Genomic DNA, 22,793 nt, shown 5'->3' with positions numbered 1-22,793 from the left:
TTGGATGTTACAATCAATAACCTTATTTATAATAGATAAAAATCCAAGTCCCATGTTTAGTTCTTGATGAATTGAATTTATCTATTGATTTAAAAAATTATATATATTTTTTCTTTATTTCCTAATCAAAAGTGCTTGGTTTATGACTACTTAGAATGCTTGACATTAATGCATAATTAACCTCGTAATCTTACAACATATTAGTTGTTATATTATCCATTATAATATTCATATAGGAACATTCAATTTTGGAGTGTACATTAAGCCTACATTTGGCTCATTAATATCTTTCCTTTCTTGTACATATATTCAATATGAATTTTGAATTCTAGCTCAACATTTTTGGGTAAGTATGATGATTTGTCACTACCATCTTTCTCTTCTGATAAACCAACATGGAAAAAGGTTGAAAGGTGAAACACTTATTTTAATTTGACATATCATTAGAGATGTTAATTCACCCCCCTTAGGATCATACAAATAATAGGCTTTACTAGAGTCATAATAACCAATAAGGATTAATTTTCCAATGTTATTATCATAAGTCATTGTCTTCTCTTTTTGGGATATGTTAATATAGGTTGACTAAGTCTAGAATAGGTTAACCTAGGTTGACTGAGTCTATAATAGGTTAACCTAGGTTGACTGAGTCTAGAATAGGTTAACCTAGGTCCAACTGTTCCAAAATAAGATGAGTTGGGTTGACCTATTCCCTAGGGACTTTGGGTCCTAGTGCAATTTTTTTTTAGAGTTGTAAATTTTTTTTTTAAAGAATTCCCAAGATATAGAAAAACATTATCAAATCAACTATTTCTTCCACCCATCATTCTTCTTGCACCATGAGTCTTTCTTTATAATAACCTACAGATGGAAACCTCACACCATAAAAAGAAACAAAATGCATTGATAAGACTTGTAGTAAAAGGCTTACACAATATTAGCATCATAAAATCACTTCTTGTTTCAATGCATCATTGCGAATGAGTATTCAAACTTATTGACACCTTCCTCAAATTACTTTTCAAGGAATCAATTATACATATCTATATTTTGTAGAATTGTCTTATTTGATTAGTTTGACAAAAATGGTTTTAATAATAATAATGTTAGCTCTATGTCAAATAAGAAAAAAGCCAAACTTGTAATAAGATATCCACAAGCAATTATCTTTCATTGTCTCCTTGCTTCAATACTCATATAGCTATAAAAGCTCTTAAAATTGTCCTCTTATAATTCCATACAAAGAACCTACCAAAATGAAAATTATGATATGCAATTAATTTAACCTATCTTTTTCATTATTACAAAAACCATATATAAGAAAAATTCACATTTTACATCATAATACATCATAAAATCTTAGGAATTCTCCCCAACCCCCCCCCGCCCCACTCTTCATGATGTACCTACATTCCAATATCATAAAAAATATTAGTAACTTATTGTATTAAACAAGATATTCATCAATTCACTAAATCATTATGAAGAAAATAACATAAGTAAATATACCTTGTCAAGTGTTCCAGTAGAGTCATCTCTCTATTTTAAGGTCTCTAATAGGGCTTCATGATCAACATTAGTAATAATAAAAAGTTCTTTTACTTTTGGTCTTCCTTGATGCTTTAACAACTTTACATTTATTGCTATAATAAGATGCAAATATATGAGAATTATTTTGTGCTTCTGATAGTCTTTGAATGCAAGAATTCCATTCCTTCTAAGCATGTATGCCTGCAGCCATGTTCCAGCGACAACCATTGAACCAGTAGGATATGTGAATCCACCATCATCTGTAATAGGTTATGCAAGCTTTTTTTTACCTCTTATACAACATGCTAACCAATAATCAGATTTCTTATCATTCCCTTGTGGTGCAACTAATGCAAAGACATATCCTAGTTGAAGAAGATCTAATAGATAGTTATGCTCAAGTGAACTTTCCATGTTATCATTTTTGATAAAGAGTATGATAGAAAATGGCATATGATAATGCGGAGCTCATGTGTCCACCCACTCACTTGACTCACAATGATCCTAATCACACTGAAAACAACTAGGACAAAAGCAAGCTAGTTATCATGTCCAAATGGTCCATGTACTAGAATTAGAGCTCCAAAATGAAGGAATTTTTGATGAGTCTCTCACTATAGCACAATCTGATCTATCACCTATGGAACCTTCCTCAACCAACCAAATGAACCTGTGTACCACTGAAACAAGATTTCCCCCTTGTGATAATGGTAAACTACACCAATCAACAATGTTATGAGCATCAAGAAGCTCTACTACTGAAATATTTAATTGCTCCTTAACTAGAGCTTTCTTCACACATGCCCCTGCCCCATCATGTTCCCCTTTCCCATGGCCAAACTCAAAATAACTCCAAATATGAGGCACCCCCTCTCTACGAGCATCCTACACAACCAATAAAACATGCAAGCATTCTTGATTTGACCTATACAGTTATCTAACCAAATGATATGTCTATCCATAGCAATTGCATGCTCCTGCAAGAAATCAAAATAATTCTTGAAACAATGTTGCACAAACTCATGAGAGTGAGATCTATCATCACTCATATAAAAATGATACTCTCTAATAATATTCCAATTATCTTCCGCACTATTAGGGGCATGTCTATATGTTATGTGGACAAAAATAGCAATCTGAATGGAGTTTTAATATTGAGATTGTGTCTCACTTTGAGGTTGTAATGTGTAGTTTTCAGCAAAATCAACAACTAATATAATAGTGCTAATGGGAAAATTCTCCTTATATATTCTAAATTGTTGATCCAACCACTGAGACCTGTGATTATGTCTTGCATACTTGTAGAAAAGATTTGCCTTGAAATCTGAAATAAAACTAGCCACACTAATTTCTTTTGCAACAAATTCACATCTAGAGCCCTCACCCCCACTCTTCAATGTGTATTACACTATTTAATATACCTTTTTTTTTACTATTGTCTTTCCAAGATCTTTTTCGCACCCCTTATGGAAACATGTGTCAAACTTAGATAAGCCACCACATTCTAAACACTTCTCATTTAAGCAAGCATTTCTATAAAAGAAACAATCATCAACTCTATGACATAAAAATTGATCTATCAAGTCTCTTGATATTTTGGAAGCCCACTAGCACCACAATTCTCCAACATTTCTTTACTATGCAAAGTAGAATGGATGGAGCGTAATAGTTCATGGTGCATAGAAAACTCGACATGATATTTGCAACAACATGTATTTTGAATTTTAAATGGCACACAATAAAATGGCTTCAAAGATTCAAAAAACCTTTGTGATATATGAAGACTTTGACAAATCTCTCTAAATTGTTTGAACAACATAGTTTGACTTACCTCCAAATAGTGTTTAGGATGTGGCATGTGGTTTCTGATGCCAATTCTCAACTTTAACATGTCTTTAGCATTGGGTGATATCATGAGCTAGAGTGGCAAAATTGTGTAATTTCTTCCTTCACATAATCATATAGCTTCTTATCAAAACATGGAAGTCTCCCACCAAAAGCCCATGTTTCATTTTGAAGAGGATCATCAATTCTTTCTTGTCTACTAAGTGTTTTTCTCAAAGTAGTATAATTTAGGTTCAAGTCAATACAAGTTTGTCTCATATATCTACCCTTTCTCAAATGATGACTTAACAAAGAGGTTTTAATAACCCTTTGAGTAGCTCTCTTATCCTTCTCCCTACTATTTTTTCCAATGCTATTGAGAGCACTGAAAAGATTCTTCACAATAGTGGCATTTCTTTCCAATTTTTTATTGACACAAATCTTCAATTTGGAAAGCATAGGTCTCATCTTTTGCATCTTTAATAATATAAAAATCTGACATTGCTCCACCACTATCTTATTGCCAAAAAACATCTTATTTAGTCTTGAAGCCCATAACTGAATGGTTCTTTCTAATTTTTTTCCCTTCCAAATTGGTAATCATTGTTTCATCAATTTCAATTATCCTTTTTGGTGTTCTAGAACCTTCATGTCGATTATATTTAGGAGATATGTAAGGTTCTTGTGCATTGTCATATTTGGCATGATCAATCATGCAATTTACATTATGACTTGGTAGCATTTCGTCCTCCAAATTTTCATTCTCTAAATTTTTAATCTCGACATTATCATTTACAATTGGTGTGTTTTCATTCCCCAAATGCACATATTCATTATCTGACTCTATGATTTCACCTTTGACTAATTCATCATCAACTTGACTCACGTCTAACATATCTTGTCTTCTCCTTTAGTGATTTACTTTCTCCCTTTCCTTATATGCCGCAATGTCATCATTAGATACCTTCCTTTTGTGTTTAGCCTTTCCACGACTATTGCTTCCCATTCAAAAGATAGTATCGAACACCTAGGGATATATTATCAAACTCTTTTCAATCATTTGGGCCCCAAAATGTGACTTTTTCTCAAAACCCATGAAAATGACACACAAAAAGTGATGTTGCCGAGTCTACAATCATAGGAAATATTTTGGGAAAATCATGCCTGTAAAATCGGGTATTCGATCTAAGATCAGATACCCGATAATAAATCGGGTATCTGATATCAAATTGGATATCCTATATTGAGGTCAAAATATTAGAGGGAAATAACAATTAAGATTAAGATTATAATGTATATAATGAGTTAAATATATAATGAGTTATGAGTTATGTATTAGATTATAATGAATTATTATATTATATTATTATTAAATATAATAATATATGTTATTATTATTATTATCTATAAATATATAATATATATTAATATATATATATATGAAATTATTATATTATATTATTATTAAGTTATTAAATATGTTATTATTATTATTATTATTACTATATTATTATTAAATATTATAACATAATATATTATATATGTTATTAATTATATATAATGTGTTAAATGTATAACAAGTTATGAGTATATTATATTATATAATTATGTATAATGAGTTATGAATTATATATTAGATTATAATGTATTATTATATTATATTATTATTAAATATAATAATACATGTTATTATTATTATAGTCTATAAATATATTGTATATATATATATATATATATATATATATATTAATATATATGAAATTATTATAGGTTATAGGTTAATATGTATCTAAAATGTGTCGAGAGGGGTCATAGGTTAACCTATGACCCCTCTTGATGCATTTCATGAAAACCTATGTCCCTAGGGGCCCTAGGACCCCTAGGGATGCATGTGGTTGATTCCAATGCATTGAGAGGGGTCATAGGTTAACCTATGACCCCTCTCGATGCATTTCAGGACAACATATGTCCCTAGGGGCCCTAGGACCCCTAGAGATGCATGTGGTTGGTTCTAATGCATCAAGAGGCATCATAGGTTAACCTACGACCCCTCTTGACAAGCATATGATTGGTTCTAATGCATCAAGAGGCATCATAGGTTAACCTATGACCCCTCTAGATGCATTTCATGACAACCAATGTCACTAGGGGCCCTAGGACATTTAGGGACTCATGTGGTTGGTTCCAATGAGTCAAAAGGGGTCATAGGTTAACCTATGACCCCTCCCGATGCATTTCATGACAACCTATGACCCCTAGGGGTCCTAGGGCCCCAAGGGATGCATTTGGTTGGTTCCAATGCATCTAGAGGGGTCATAGGTTAACCTATGACCCTGATCGATGCATTTCATGACAATGTATGTCCCCAGGGGCCTTAGGACCCCTAGAGATGCTTTTGGTTGCTTCTAATACATCGAGAGCAGTCATAGGTTAACCTATGACCCCTCTCAATGCATTTCACGACAACTTATGTCCCTAGGGGTCCTAGGGCCCTTAAGGATGCATTTAGTTGGTTCCAATGAGTCTAGAGAGGTCATAGGATAACCTATGACCCCAATCGATGTATTTCATGACAATGTATGTCCCTAGAGGTCCTAAGACCCCTAGGGATTCTTTTGGTTGGGTATAATGTGTCAAGACGCATCATAGGTTAACCTATGACCCCTCTTGACACATTTCATGACAACCTAGGACCGCTAGGGAAGCATTTGGTTGGTTCTAATGCGTGTAGAGGGGTCATAAGTTAACCTATGACACCTCTCAATGCATTTCAGGACAACCTATGTCCCTAGTGGCCCTAGGACCCCTAGGGAAGCATGCAATTGGTTCCAATACATCGAGAGGGGTCATAGGTTAACTTATGACCCCTCTACATGCATTAGAACCAACCAAATGCTTCCCTAGCGGTCCTAGGTTGTCATGAAATGTGTCAAGAGGGGTCATAGGTTAACCTATGATGTGTCTTGACACATTATACCCAACCAAAAGAATCCCTAGGGGTCTTAGGACCTCTAGGGACATACATTGTCATGAAATACATCGATTGGGGTCATAGGTTATCCTATGACCTCTCTAGACTCATTGGAACCAACTAAATGCATCCTTAAGGGCCCTAGGACCCCTAGCGATGCATATGGTTGGTTGTAATGTGTCGAGAGGCATCATAGGTTAACCTATGACCCCCCTCGATGCATTTCATTACAACATATGTCCCAAGGGGCCCTAGGACCCCAAGGGATGCATGTGGTTGGTTCTAATGCATCGAGAGGCATCATAGGTTAACCTATGACCCCTCCCAATGCATTTCATGACAACCTATGTCCCTAGGTGCCCTAGGACCCCTAGGGAGGCATTTGGTTGGTTCCAATGCATGTAGAGGGGTTACAGGTTAACCTATGACCGCTCTTGACACATTTCATGACAACCTATTTCCCTAGGGGCCCTTGGATCTCTAAGGATGCATGTGGTTGGTTCTAATGCATTGAGAGGTGTCATAGGTTAACCTATGAATCCTCTCAATGAATTTTACGACAAAGTATATCCCTAGGGGCCCTAGGACCACTAGGAATGCATTTAGTTAGTTCTAATGCATCGAGAGGCATCATAGGTTAACCTATGACCGCTCTCGATGCATTTCATGACAACCTATGTCCCTAGGGGCCCTAGGACCCCTAGGGACACATGTGGTTGGTTCCAACATGTCAAGAGGGGTCATAGGTTAACCTATGACCCCTCTCAATGCATTTCATGACAACCTATGGCCCCTAGGGATGCATGTGGTTGGTTCTAATGGGTCAAGAGGTGTCATAGGTTAACCTATGACCCTTCTTGACATTTTTCACGATAACCTATGTCCCTAAGGGCCCTAGGAACCCTAGGGATGCATATGGTTGGTTCTAATACATTGATAGACATCATAGGTTAACCTATGACCTCTCTTAACGTGTTTCATGACAACCTATGTCCCTAGGGGCCCTAGGACCCCTAGGGACTCATGTGGTTGGTTTCAATGCATTAAGAGGGGTCATAGGTTAATGTGTGACCCCTCTAGATGCATTTCATGATAACATATGTCCCCTAGGGATGCATGTGGTTGGTTCTAATGCATTGGAATGTGTCATACGTTAACCTATGACCCCTCTTAATGCATTTCATGACAACCTATGTCCCTAGGGGCCCTATGACCACTAGGGTCTCATGTGGTTGGTTCCAATGCATCGAGAGGGGTTATAGGTTAACCTATTACCCTCTCAATACATTTCATGACAACCCATGACCCCTACGGACACATGTGGTTAGTTCTAATGTGTCAAGAAGCATCATAGGTTAACCTATGACCCCTCTCAATGCATTTCATGACAACCTATGTCCCTAGGGGCCCTAGAACCCCTAGGGATACATTTGATTGGTTCTAATGTGTCGAGAGTAGTTATAGGTTAACCTATGACCCCTCTCGATGCATTTCGTGACAACCTATCTCCTTAGGGGTCCTAGGGCCCCTAGGGATGCATTTGGTTGGTTCTAATGCATCTAGAGGGGTCATAAGTTAACCTATGGTCCTGATCAACACATGTCATGATAGTGTATGTCTCTAAGGGCCCTAAGACCCCTAAGGATGCTTTTTGTTGGTTATAATGCATTGAGATGGGTCATAGGTTAACCTATGACTCCAATCAATGCATTTCATGATAAGGTATGTCCCTAGCGGCTCGAGGACCCATAAAGATGCATTTGGTTGGTTATAATGTGTCAAGAGGGGTCATAGGTTAACTTATGATGCCTCTCGACACATTTCATGACAACGTATGTCCCTAGGGCCCCTAAGACCCCTAGGGATGCATATTGTTGGTTCTAATGCTTTGAGAGGTGTCATGACCCCTTTTGAGGAATTTCATGACAAAGTATGTCCCTAGGGACCCTGAGACCCTTAAGGTTAACCTATGACCCCTCTCGATGCATTTCATGACAACCTATGTGGGATGCATGAGGTTTGTTCCAATGTGTTGAGAGGGGTCATAACTTAAACTATGACCCCTCCTGACACATTTCATGACAACCTATGTGCCTAGGTGTCCTAGGGCCCCTAGGGATGCATTTGGTTGGTTCCAATGCATCTAGAGGGGTCATAGGTTAACCTATGACCCCTTTCGATGCATTTTATGACAATATTATATTTAATAATAATATAATATTGTATATTTTAATATAATAATAATATATTATTAGATTATATAACAATAGTAATCATATATGTTACTAGATTATAGATTTAATAATAATAACCATATATATTATTATATATAATAATAATCATATAATATTATTATATATATTTAATAATAATAATATTTATCATATATATTACTCTATTATATTTAGTTATAATAATTATTATATTTATAACTATATTATATTTAATAATAATAATCATACATATCACTATAATATAATAATAATTATAATCATACATAATAATAATAGATAATAATAATATTAATGTCCACACTTCCCCCAAATAAATTTCCCTCTAAAAGTTTCCCTCTCAAATTTATTTCCTCTCAAATTTCCCTCCAAAATTTTAATTGAAAAATCACATCCCTGATTGGATACCTGATTTGATTTTAGATATCTAATTAGGCTTGATATTTTCCAAGCCTATTTGGTCAACCCAAAAAATGTGTTTGAGAAGGGTTTCATTAACACTCAGACTTCAGGTAGCCATCTGGCAATGTTATTTTCATCAAAATTAAATGAAATGAAAAGGGTTTTTCTATAACCCTCTTGAGATTCCATCAATATAATTGTTGTCAAATTTTGAGTTTGATAATTATTTATTAGTTAATTTTTAATGAAGATGATTGTAAAGTGCTAATTGACATACTGATTGAAAAATAGCTATAGCTTTCAAATGATATAACATTTTTTAAATCCAAAAGTTGCATCACATTCTATGCTTCGTGTAGTATAAGAAAATTTTTTTTGGTAAGGTTTTCTATTAGTTAAGGTGGTTAGACATGGGAGTTTTTTTTCCAAAAAAGTTTTAGTAGAAAATTCATATTTAATTATTTATTTGGAATAAAAATACCCAAAAATATGTGTCACACCCAGTCATGAGTCTACTTTTTATATCTATAATTACATTAAAAATTATTATCATTTGATTTTGATTGAGATGGTTAGATATACACCTACTTTTTATTTTTGCCCTGAAATTTTTGTAGTACTACATTAAAATAAAAACTTTTGACCAATCAATTATTTTTTTCTCCAAATAAGGCCTAGTAGTTTAGAAACTATATTCAATTTCCAAAAGATTATTTTCTTACAACTTTTTGATATAAATTCCAAAACCACTTTAAAATTATGTGTCAAGTTGACATAACCCTAATTTGCTAGTTTTTCACTACTACTTAAGGCCATTGTTTGGTTGACCATGATCCTACACATAACCATAGAACAATGATAGAATGAAAAAATATAGTGGACAAGAAGTACATTAGGAAAAATTTTTGATTGCACTCTAGTGGGGTCCAATGTCTTTGCAATTTTTGGACTTAGTTTGAATGTGAGGGCCTTGCAATCCACTCTACAAACCAACATTTCTTATCCTTTCTTAACTTTTCTACTCAAAGATTCCATTGCTTAGTAGAGTTTTAAAAATGAGAGAAATCTTCAACAACAATTTCTAGCATCACTTGAGAACTCTAAATTTATTCTTCATCTTGTGCTCTAAAAATTCATGGCAAAATAATGCATAAAATTTCTTCCTGTATACAAGAAAATGTAACCTATCAAGAGCACATATAAATAAGAAAATGTTAGTTGCACATGTATATCAAAGATTTAAATAATATTTAAATACAAGTAATTCTACTTGAGTTTTAAAACTCAGTGCAACCAAAAAGAAAAGTCCTCATGAAACCTTAGAGAAACTCAACAAGGGCACCTACAAGAGGTTGTGTTGCTATGCTTAAGATGATGGATGTGGATGTGCTCTCCCCAAACACAAATGTGGATGAATCTCATGATTTGATGAATGATCAATGATATGAAACTATGCTGAGATGAATGGAGGACACTTCAAGCAATGGCTATAGAAGCAACCATGCTTGAAAGGATTCAAAGGATGTGAAGAAGGATGCAAAAAATAAAACTAAAAATGCACATCTAGAATAAGAATGGCTACAAAAGATTAGCTTTAAGCATAAAAACTCTAAAATCTCTAAAACTAAACTAGCATGATAACAATGAGATGGAGGAGATTATGAATGCTTGAGGAAAGGGCTCTATTTATAGGCTTGAGAGAGGCCTTGGGGTGGTGGCATCTATGTGGCATCCACATAGGTGCCACAAGGGAGATACATGGACTAAGGAGACAAGCCATGCAAAAGCCTTTTTGGTGATTGAGATGGCTCAAGGTGTGATCACATGTGTGACCAACCTTGGAGAAAGGAAAGGGGGATAAGTGTGTGAGAGTATAAGAGGCTTTTTGGATAAATTAATAAAAAGGGGAGCTTTCTTGGATCTTGATTTGCTCACACATGTGTGAGAAACCACTTAAGGGGTAAATCTTTTTTAGGAGGGTATTTAGGATAATTAAGTGGGATTAACTAGTGGGTAGACTTAGAAGGATGAGAGTGATGGGTAGTAGACTAGGTTTTAGGTAGGATTAAGATTAAATTATATAGAATTTAATTTAATCATAGGATTATAGAATTTAATAAAGTGGAGGAAATTAAATAAATTAGAATTTATTTAAAATGGGATTTATGGAGCACTATGCATTAAATAAATTTAACACGTTAGGGGGAAGTATTCAAATTAAATTTAAATAGATGAGGTAAGTGAACCTATTTAATTAAATAACTAGAGGAACATGAAAAAATATAACTACTTAATTAATAATTAAATATAGTATCAAGGGAGATATTAAATCAATTAATATAGTGTTTAGGATAATTTTAAGTGTCTACACTTCCTTTTAACAAATTTCTTCTATGTCTTCTTTTATACCAAATTGCTTAACCAATCGGCCTTCAATATCTTGCACATTTCCCAAAACTCAAAATAACATTTTTATATGTGATGGTTGACATCTAGGATGATTTCCCTACCTTGGTATGTCATTTTTTGATAAACCAAAATGCCTTTACTCTATGATTTTCTTTGTTCTATCTGTTATGACTTGTACCTAGAAAACTATCTATAATTGTTTTTGTACATCAAATCCTCTTAATAAAATATATAAATATACTCTCCATACATCCTATAGTATCTTTCCTTAACCACACATAGCCTCAAGTGCTTCTAGAAAACCATGCTAAAGAAGATACCTTGACTATTCTCTATTTTTCTTATATAATACTAGACAATTTTCTAAGTCCATGTATCCAAAAATTCATAAAAATATTTTCCCTTTACATAGTAGGTGTATGTTTCCATAAATCAAAACTCTATATCATCCTTATATTCCTTCCTATAAAAATTTTCAACAATCTCCTCTTGTACATTGATGACAACATATGGGAAAATTTTCTAATTTATCAAAAGCTACAAAATTGTGGCCTTGTGAAAAACTATTGATAATTTTAAAAATGTATATCATTTAATATTCATTTTTTATTCATCCTTATCTATACTTCATTTTACTTATAACTCCTTCCAAAAAAATTACTTAATACTCTCCCATTCGACATCAATGACAAAGACAAGTCAAAACTAATATACATGTCAAAAATTTGGTTTCCTCTACTTCTTCAAGTTTTTTTCATGTTTACTAGTGTCATGTACTCTCCAAAATTCTTCTTAAGGCTAAAAAATTACATCTGCCATATATTCTTCATTTCTTCTGAAATATTGATCAATGTACATAAGCCATATGATGATAACTCAACTGTATTGAGATCAGAATATGTTAATCTTCCATAAGACTCTTATGCATCCATACATTCCTTGAGATGCCTCTATACATGATAATTTTTTAGTGTGAGGTGTTCACCTAACAATGAAATTTTATTTATCATTCTCTCCTTCTACAACTCCAATAGCCTCAACTCATCATGAAAATTGCTAATCCTTAATTTCAATTCTATGATTGGTGCATTTGGATCTTTTAGTTCATCCACAATGCTTCTCAATTATTCTTATTTTTCCATTATCTCCTTTTGAATTCCTTTATCTCCCTTATTTGCCATCTCTTTCATCCGTTTAGATCTTTTTGGTGTAACTTATTCCTTTTTCTCTTCCCCCTTTTCCTATTTAACTGGTGCTAAAGTCACTGATGGTGAGATCTTTGTAGACCTTCTTGAAGTCATAGGGTTAATCATCTCATTTATCACTTTCACACCTTCTTCTTTTGTAGTCTATGATTTTTTTATTGAAGGTATTGCACTGTTAGGTGATATCATATTGTATTCATCCTTATCTATACTTTATCTTACTTATAACTCCTTACAAATCATTTACTTAATACTCTCCTCTTCGACATCAATGGAAAAGGTAAGTCAAAACTTATATAAATGTTAAAAAATTGCTTACCTCTTCTTCTTCAAGTTTTTTGCATGTTTATGAGTGTTGTGTATTCTCCAAAATTCTTCTTAAGACTAGTGAATTCCATCTCCCATATATCCTTCATTTCTTTTAAAATATTGATCAATGTATGTAAGCTATATGATGCTAACTCAACTACATTGAGATTAGAATATATTATTCTTTCATAAGACTCTTATGCATCCATACATTCCTGGGATGCCTCTATACTAAAAATGCACACAATAGAATAAGAGCATATTAGAGATGACTAAATAGAGATGACATAACATAACTGAGGAAATTATACTTGACCCTTACACTTGCAAATCACAGATAATAGTAGTAGAGCAGAGACACTAAACTAAGCAAATGACAAAACTTGTAGTTGCCAAAAAAGTCAAGATGACAGAACTAGGAGTCATTGGAAAATTGTAGATGATAGTCTATAAGTAGAGACACTAGTTCAAAGATGGAGATGATAGTCAAGTGAAACTGTAGAGTTTCAATTGTCCACAACGTAGATGAAAAAACATTAAACTATGGAGATGATAGTTAAGTATGTAAAGATGTCCAAACATCAGAGATGACAAAAAAAATTAGAATTTTTGGTGGTTATTGATTTTATCATAGGCAGAGATGCCAAACTACTAAGATGATGATCTATGGAGACAATGAAACATCTTCACAGATGATACTGTGTCCTAACAGAGATGATAGTGCACAATTTTTATTATAGAAAATGCCAATTTTTTAAATCAAAATAAGTGTGAAAAAGGGACATGGGTCCCATCAGGTGTACCAAAATGTAGACAAGAAAACCTAGCTTGTTGGGAGTGCGCATAAACAAGAAAATTTAGTTGTGCATGTACATAAGAGCTTCAAATTAGATTTAAATACAACTAATTCTACTTGAGTTTTAAAACTTAGTGCAATTGGAAAGAAAAGTCCTCATGCAACCTCAAAGAAACTCAACAAAGGTGCCTACAAGAGGCCTTGTTGGTGTGCTCAAGATGAGGAATGTGGATGTTCTCTCCTCAAACACAACTATGGATGAATCCCATGATTTGATGAATGATCAATGATATGAAACTATGCTAAGATGAATGGAGAATACTTCAAGCAATCACTATGTAAGCAACCATGCTTGAAAGCATTCAAAGGATGTGAAGATGGATGCAAATAATCAAACTAACAATGCAAATCTATAGTGAGAATGAAATAACTAAGACTAGAATGAAAACAACTACTAAATGTTATCTCTAAGCATAAAATATATAAAAGCTCTAAAACTAAACTAGTATGATAATAATGCAATAGAGGAGATTATGGATGGTTGATACAAGAGATCAATTTATAGGCTTGAGAGAGGCCTTGGAGAGGTCACATCTATGTTGCATCCACATAGGTGGCACAAGGGAGACACATGGGCTAAGAAGACAAGCCATGCAAAGGTCAACATAAGCCTTTTTGGTGATTGAGATGGCTCAAGGTGTGCTCACACATGTGTGAGCAACCTTGGAGAAAGGAAAGGGGGACAATTGTGTAAGAGTGTAAGAGGCTTTTTGGATAAATTAATAAAAAGGGGGATTTTCTTGTATCTTGAGTTGCTCACACATGTGTGATCAACCACTTAGTGGGTAAATGGTGTTTAGGAGGGTATTTAGGAAAATTAAGTGAGATTAACTAGTGTGTAGGGTTAGAAGGATGAGAGGGATGGGTGGTATACAAGGTTTTAGGTAGGATTAAGATCAAATTGAAAGAATTTATTTTAATCATAAGATTAAGAATTTAATAAACTAGAGGGAATTAAATAAATTAGATTTTATTTAAAAGGGTATTTATGGAGTATTGTGCATTAAATAAATTTAACACATTAGGGGGAAGTATTCAAATTAAATTTAAATAAATTAGGTAAGTGAACCTATTTAATTTAATAAATTTAATTAAATAAGTAGAGGAACATGAAAAAATATAATTAACTAATTATAGTGTCCAGGAGATATTAAATCAATTAATATACTGTTTAGGAAAATTTCAAGTTTCTGCACTTCCTTTTTTAAAATTTCCTCTTTTTAGTTATCATTAATGATTTGTTCACATACTCGCTTAGTGACAGGCTATTTTCCACTTAGTTTGATCTTTAATGCTCAAAAGTCACCTTCAACTCAGTAAGGTCTCTTGACTTGGTAGGAACTACCAACTCAAAGAACTTCAAAACTTGATAATATTACCACCATTCGGTCTAATCTTGGTACTTGATAGAGTCACCAACTCAGCATTTGCATAATGAAATGATACATAACCCAACCATGCTTGGTAAGGTCTTGAACTTCTTTTATCTCTTCATGATCCTTTATCATCTTGAATGTTGATATGGATCTTTCTACTTGTTGGCTAGAACAAATGTTACATGACTTCTTCTGAATTATAGCTTAAGTGATCTCTATAGCAAACTAAGTTAAAATGGTTGGGCCACCCAACTCACTAACTTGGGTGTCCACAATTTCATGACTTTGGTTTTCATTCTCTAGAGATTTTGGCACCCATTGCTGCCTCATTTTTTCCCTGATATTGTTAGCTTTAGCTTTATTTTCATCTTCAATTCTTCCCATATTCATAAAATTCTTGGCAAGATGTCCAAGTTCTATACAAATAAAACTTTTGTCCAATGTGTTCAAATTTACCATAATAGTGACACCTACACCACGTGTTGTAATCTCATCCAAATATTGCTTTCACAATTTGTGTTGTTGGGTTCCACTTCTTGGTCTTATACTCTAAAGATTTGTGTCATTGTTTATTGTAATTGTGACACTTTCCTTCAAACTTAGGTTTCTCTATGCATTGACTTTCTCTATGTGTTGGAAATATTGAAGAGTATGCTAAGTTACTGAGAGATGAGGGGTGAATTGAGAACTTCTAAAACTTCTACCAATTTAGATTCTTAATCCAATAAACCATTTAGCATCATATCCAATCTCATTGCATGCATGAGAAACTAAAAATATAAAAGCATTCACAATACTTGAACACAATGATTTGGTGACCCAAAAACCTTTCAAACAGAAAGTAAAACTAGGGTGGGGATGATACCCACAAACTTTAGTAGTGCAATATAAAAATTGGCTGATTAAGGGTTACATTGATCACTTCTAATGATCTGCCCTGTTAGCAACAAATAGGACTACTATGTCCACCTTGTGGGAGGATTTGTAAATATACAATGAGGTATGCACTTGGTAAAGAGATTTAGAAAAGACTATTAAGTCTACCTTGTTAGAGGATTTTTACTTGTTCACCTATTAGGATGAAGCAGTAGATCTCTAACTTGCAACTAAATTTGCTAATAGAGAAACCTTAGTGTACCGATCACCTTTCTATGATAGATTTGTCACTATTGCTCCTTGTATTGATATGGCCTTTACAATTCTTTATCTATCACATTTATTTCACATTCACATTCTTACTCACAATACACATTCATTGAATTCCATGCCATGAAAATGATACAATACATCACATGTATATATATCAATCCAATTTACAAAATTACAAAGTCAACCATGACACAAGTTAAAAAAAATATTACAAAGTTAGCCCGCATGAAGATACTCAGGTTCTAAAGACTGACTCGATGAGGTTCTAATACTTGGTATCCACTATCACTACTTGGCATCATCATGCTCTTGGTAGATGTAGAAGCTCGGTCCATACTAATCACTTTCAAGTAGTCTTGAACTTGGTTTGCATTGGTGACTTAGTAGATATTGTGCAACCTGGAAAACACTGAATTACTTAGTTACCATGGAGTGGCTTCATTAATACTGTCTTCACACCACATAAACTGAGTACTCGATAGACACTACAATGCTCACTAACCACTAGCTTTGCATCACATGAACTATGAACTTGGTAACCATTGATAAACTTGGTATACACTGAGCTACTCAGTTTTCACTACTAAACTTTACACTAACTAAATTTTCTTGGTAACCACTAGAGCTGGTTCAAAGGACTTGATAGCAACTATAGAAGCTCAGTGGCTATACATTATCTAAATAAGTGTGTGTCACTAATAAAAAACTCAACAGATATGTCAACAATCTCCCCCTTTGGAATTAGTGACAAAAACACTTATTAGCCCAAAATTGAATACCTTGCATTCATCACCATGTGATACTAGCTCAGTCTATTTTTGAGATTTCTCAAAAATGATCTTTGTAAGGTATATATAGAGTATATCTACACCATAGTATATATCTCTCCCATACTATGATATATTATGTACATGAAACTTTTCTCTTATATAGATTTCTCCCCTTGTGACTCTGCTCTTCTCCCTCTTTTTGATAGTAATGTCAAAGATTTATTCAAAATATTTACATGAAGAAACCAAAATGAGATAAGAATTTAGAATGTACCTTGAGGGTAATTGCCAATGATTTATCCTAGTTCTCTTGAAGAACCTTACATGTCTGAATGGCAATTTGCACTTCAACTGATAGTTCAATCATGTGGTCAGCAATAGAGAAGTTGTTATCATGAATTATGGTTTTTGAATAAAAAATATGTTTTTACATAGATTCCATGATAGGAAGGATCATATTTTGGATATCAACCATTGTTGAGAAGATCCTTGCTTCTTCTCTCAATAACTCTGCTTGCATATCTGACAAAAATATGATCTTTTTAAAATGTGTAGAGCTTGAACTAGGTTCAAGTTGCAACTAATGAGAACTTGCCTTAAGATTAGTATCAATTTTGGACAATTTTTCCTTAACTTCTTTGGTATACTTAGTGACATCACATAGCTTTGAAGAAAGTGGTGACACATTAGAACAGGATGCCTCAAGATTGACCAAAATTGTTGATAATTCAACTTGATTAATAGAAATTTGTTGAGAAATGTGCTCCAAAACTTTATTATTGAATTTATTTTCTATCTTTTCAATCAACTTCTCTTGTCCTTTTGGCATTAAACTTTTGAACTACTTCACCAAGCTGAAACAAAATAGGTTGAGAAGAATCAACCTCAATTCCAATAACCTCAAATAAAATGTTCTTAGCATCATCTAATATATTGTATTCGTTGTCTCTTTCTTCTCTTAATCTTTGCTACTTGGCCTTTTTCTGAAGAAGTTCACCCACTATGTACATTTGGTCTGTAGACAAATTGTAGAAATCCCATTTGGGAATTTCTATTTCCTTGTCTAAATCTATATCTTATTATATCTCCTTTCCTTCCAAAAAATTTATACTTGATTGATCCTTAGGCTCAACTGTCCTTGCACTTGTTGCTTTAGTATCTAGAATAGAAACAATAGTGGACATACTCAGGCTTGTAGTAAAATTTTTTATAGCATCAACTAGTGGAATACTTAAAAAGATGCTAGAAGAATCCAAAATTGATGAAGTAAAAATTGTAGAATCCAAAACTAAGGTAGACAAAATTGGAGTTCTTATCATGGATGAGCTCAAAATTGGAGGGGTCAAAATTGAAAAGGTGATGACTAAATAAATTAATTCAATAGATGAAGAGGGAGACTATAGCTTGGTTGATGAAGTGGAAATCACTTCTATCAATGATATGTTGAGCTATGTTGGTGCAAAGAGTGATTGGACATTTGATGCATCTGATGTAGTCACAACCAAACTTGTTGAAGCTGCCTCCATACTTGATATTGTCAAAGATTTTCTCAAGGAGTGAGGAAGTGAGGTAATGAATGTACCTACTATCTTTACTAGGCCAGTCTCCTCATCATCTTCCTTGCCTTCTTTGGTATCTTCTACACCTTGCTTCTCTTCTTCTTCCTTTTCTTTAGCTTCTTGCTCCTTAGATTCTTCATAATCAACAACAACATAATGAGTTGATCCTTCATCATCTTCTTCATCCTTATCTTCTTCTTCTTCTTCTTCATCCTTTACTTCAACTGGATAATCACTTGGCTTATGAAGATGGGAAACATTCTTCCAAGTGTTTGTAGCATTTCTAACAACATGCACTATGTCCTTAATCAAAACTAAACAAGTATTAAATCTTAGAGTCAACTTTTCTTCATTTTTCTTCAAGGACTCTTTTACCTCAGCATTTGATATGTTCGATAGTAATTGCCTTAGAGTTTGTGCATATATGTCTTTTACTATTTGCATTGCCAAGTCTCATCTTGGCTTTATTTTCTCCAATAATTCATTAGAGATTTGAGAGGTGATCTGGTCTAATGAATACTTCCATTTTCTCATTTTGGTCAACACCAGCTCTTCAACTTGTTTCTCCTCTACCTCTATCCTTGTCTCATACTTCAAAGATTTGAAACTTGTTATACCAACACCTTCTTCCATTTTCTTTAACTTTTCTTGAAAGGTGGGAGGATGTCTACGAAGTACAATGTCACTTCCTTTCTTCCTAGACCTCCTTGTGAAAACTGTAGTGGATGCCTTTGCAAGCTTGGTGATGATCACCTTGCCCTTTTTCTTCAAAGGTTCTTCTTTTTCTTCTGATTCTTCTTCATCCTCTTCCTACTTTTCATCTTCACCTTTAGCCTTGGTTAACATGAGAGGTGCGCTAGATTTCAATTGGGCTATCCTCCTCTTTCCTTTGTTAACCGCTTGAGATAGCTTGATTTCTAGCTCTATTTTTTCCTTTGCCTCTTCATAAGTAGCAAAGTAAGGGACCTTAGGATCCATAGGTTCATTAACAAGGGCTTCAATGATATCCTTGGTCTCATTAATTTTTATTTCATAACCAAGAGGCTTGACCCACACAGTTCTAGGCTTGACTGCCTGGATGTATACCTTGTCAAAATCAACCATGAAGAACACATCATCCTTGTAGTCCTCAACTAACTTCTTAGGTATCCTAAACCTGTTGTTCATTTTTTCTTTGAACACATAAATGTAGTTGTCCATGATATTGCCATAGTTTTCTCCCATTTCTACAATGTATTCATTTATTTGGTACAATACTAACACATCTTTTCTCTAGACTACAGTGCCTCTAGAAGGGAAAAACTTTTGCACATAAAAGAACAAACATGTTAGAAAAGAACTAAATTTTCATGGGCTATTCATGGATTTTCTAATTCTTTCCGTATTCTTATTGAATTTTCTCAATAACAATTTGGCAAGGTCATAAGACAAGTTATTCTTCACCACTTTCTATGTCAAGTCTACAACTTCACATGCTACATTGTTGTGATGGCTTGAACTATATATCTTGTGAGCTATAACATGAATACCAAATTTGAGTTATGCATCTATAGAACTACTTATTTTCATGCCTCTTCCATCCACTTGGCTAGGGTTTTCTTTTCCAACTTAGCTCAACCTAGGGTTTTGGTCATTTTGGCTTTAGCAAGAATGGGAAGGCTAGTGATTCAATGAGTCATCTTCTTGGTTATCAATGTTGGCTGCTCCAACCATAGTTGACCATTGTGCACTCGGCTAAGAATATACCTAATCCATTTTATTTAAAACTCTCAGGGAATATGGGGAATATGAGTTAAACCTTTTGTTTCCAAATGTTGATGCTCAGGTTTTAGGGTTCCATCAACACACAATTGAGCTAGGGCATTATCCATTTCAAGAGTACCAATTTCTTGAATTGTGTATTTAAAATGAGTTCTAATGTCATTGACAAGAAGTAAATTGGGAGGAATGTGATTGAGAGAACTTCAAAAATGATTGTAGGAAATTCACTCAAGTCACTTGATTGCATAGAAAATAGCAGTTTGCAATAGCTCTCTAAAATTCATGGTGAAATATGAATTCACTTCTATGCCCCTTTTTTTAAAATTTTACTATTAATGCTTGGTACAGATGTAGATGAGTTATCATAATGCTTGATAGGCTATCATCTACTACTCTCAATTGATCAATCAACAAAGTCTTTGTGACACAGTAACCATAAGTACCTTCATTATTCTTGACCTTGCTTGGTAGAGTCTATGACCCAACCTCACTCAATAGAGAGGGTTACTTGGTAATGACTGATATAGATATTTCTTGGTGATCCCTTTGTATCTTGTATATAGATTTAGATCATTATCATCTTTTAACTAGAATTGATTCTGATGTCTTCTTTGATAGCCTAGTTCCAATTCTTCCTTGAGAACATAATTAGAGGTGGTAGATTCACCTAGTTCTTGAGTGACTTGACCATCATTTCTTGGACCAGTATCCATAGTAGACTTAGGAATCCATTATTGTTTCATCTACTTTCAAATGTTATCATCTTTTTCCTTCTTATCATCTTCAATCTTACGAGTATTCATACAATTCTTGGTAATATAACCAATTTTTGTACAAATGTAACATCTTACAATGGTATTTCTTTTCCTAATATTATGTTTAACACAATTCATACTAATGTGTCCATATTCTCCACAATAATGACATTTGCACCAGGTATTGTAGTCCCAGCCAAATATTGTCTTCATAATTTGTTCTATAGGATTCAATGTCTTTGTTTTGGATTCTGATGCCTTGTGTCCATGTTTCTTGCAATTATGATAGTTGCCTTCAAATTTCGGTTTCTCTTTGCATTCATTAGCCCTATGACTATGCTAATTGCAGTCATAGCATTTTCCATTGAATTTTGCTTTTCCATTATTCCAAGATTTATTTGATGTATGAACTATCTTACCATAGTGATTGCAAGTAGGTTTTTGATTCCTTTGAGCACCTTTTTCGGAGGATTCACCTTCTTCTTTTTATCCAATTCTTGCTTTTCCTTTTTTCCTATAGAGGTTTTGCTCATTTAGTTGAACCATCTCTGTTTGATATTTCATCATTCTTTCATTGATTTGCTTCTTAATGTTTAGGTCATTTTTAAAAATTTCACTAAATTTTTTTAAAGATCTTAGCTCATTTCTTATTCTTTCATTAATTTTTCTTTCAAAATTTAGATCATTTCTTAATCTTTTATTGATCAATCTTTGGCTCATGATTTCCTCATTTGCATTGGAGAGTTGAACAACAAGGTCTGCATGTTGAAGGGATTGGTTCTAGATCTCATTGTTTCTTCCATCCATTTCTTCTTTTATCTTGTTCTTTTTTTCTAAGACCTCATATAAGCTTGTTGACTAAATTTCTTGTTCTCTTTTCAACTTTCTTACTTCTTCTTGTAGGGAACCATTTTTCTCTAGGAGTTCTTTGATTGCATTATTTGTTTCATCTGAACTACTTGAAGGGTAAAAATCTTTAATTCTTTCTTCAATGTAGAGATGATCATTTATTTGATTTGCAAGTTCCTTTCTTCTTTTCAGAGATTGGGAAAGACCATTGCTCCTTAGCTTTTTTGATTTGGGCAATGGCCATTTCTAGATCCAACTTTTCATTGTCAATAGCTTTGTCAAGTCTAAATATCTCCATATCCTTGATCTTTGCTCAAGCTATTAAACTTTCTCCTGAGAACCACAAAGCTTTGATACCAATTGTTGAAAATATTGAAGAGTATGCTAAGTTACTAAGAGGAGAGGGGTGAATCAGTAACTTATAAAACTTCTACCAATTTCAATTCTTAATCCAATAAACCATTTAGCATCATATATGATCTAATTGCATGCATGAGAAACTAAAAATATAAAAGCATTCACAATACTTGAACACAATAATTTGGTGACCCAAAAACCTTCCAAATAGAAAGTAAAATTGGGGTGGGGATGATAGACACAAACTTTAGTACTGCAGTATAAAGTTGGTTGGTTAAGGCCTACATTGATCACTTTTGATGATCTACCCTATTAGGAGAAAATAAGACTACTAGGTCCACCTTGTGAGAGGATTTGCAAACATACAATGAAGTATGCACTGGATAAAGGGATTTAGAAAAGACTATTAAGTCTGCCTTGTTAGAGGATTTTTACTGGTTCACATATTAGGATGAAGTAGTAGATCTTTGACTTGCAACT

Source organism: Cupressus sempervirens, chromosome 8, assembly GCF_028749045.1.
Source record: "Cupressus sempervirens isolate cs-2001-9-10 chromosome 8, ASM2874904v1, whole genome shotgun sequence".
NCBI lineage: Eukaryota > Viridiplantae > Streptophyta > Pinopsida > Cupressales > Cupressaceae > Cupressus > Cupressus sempervirens.
Note: the sequence above shows the minus strand (reverse complement) of the source record.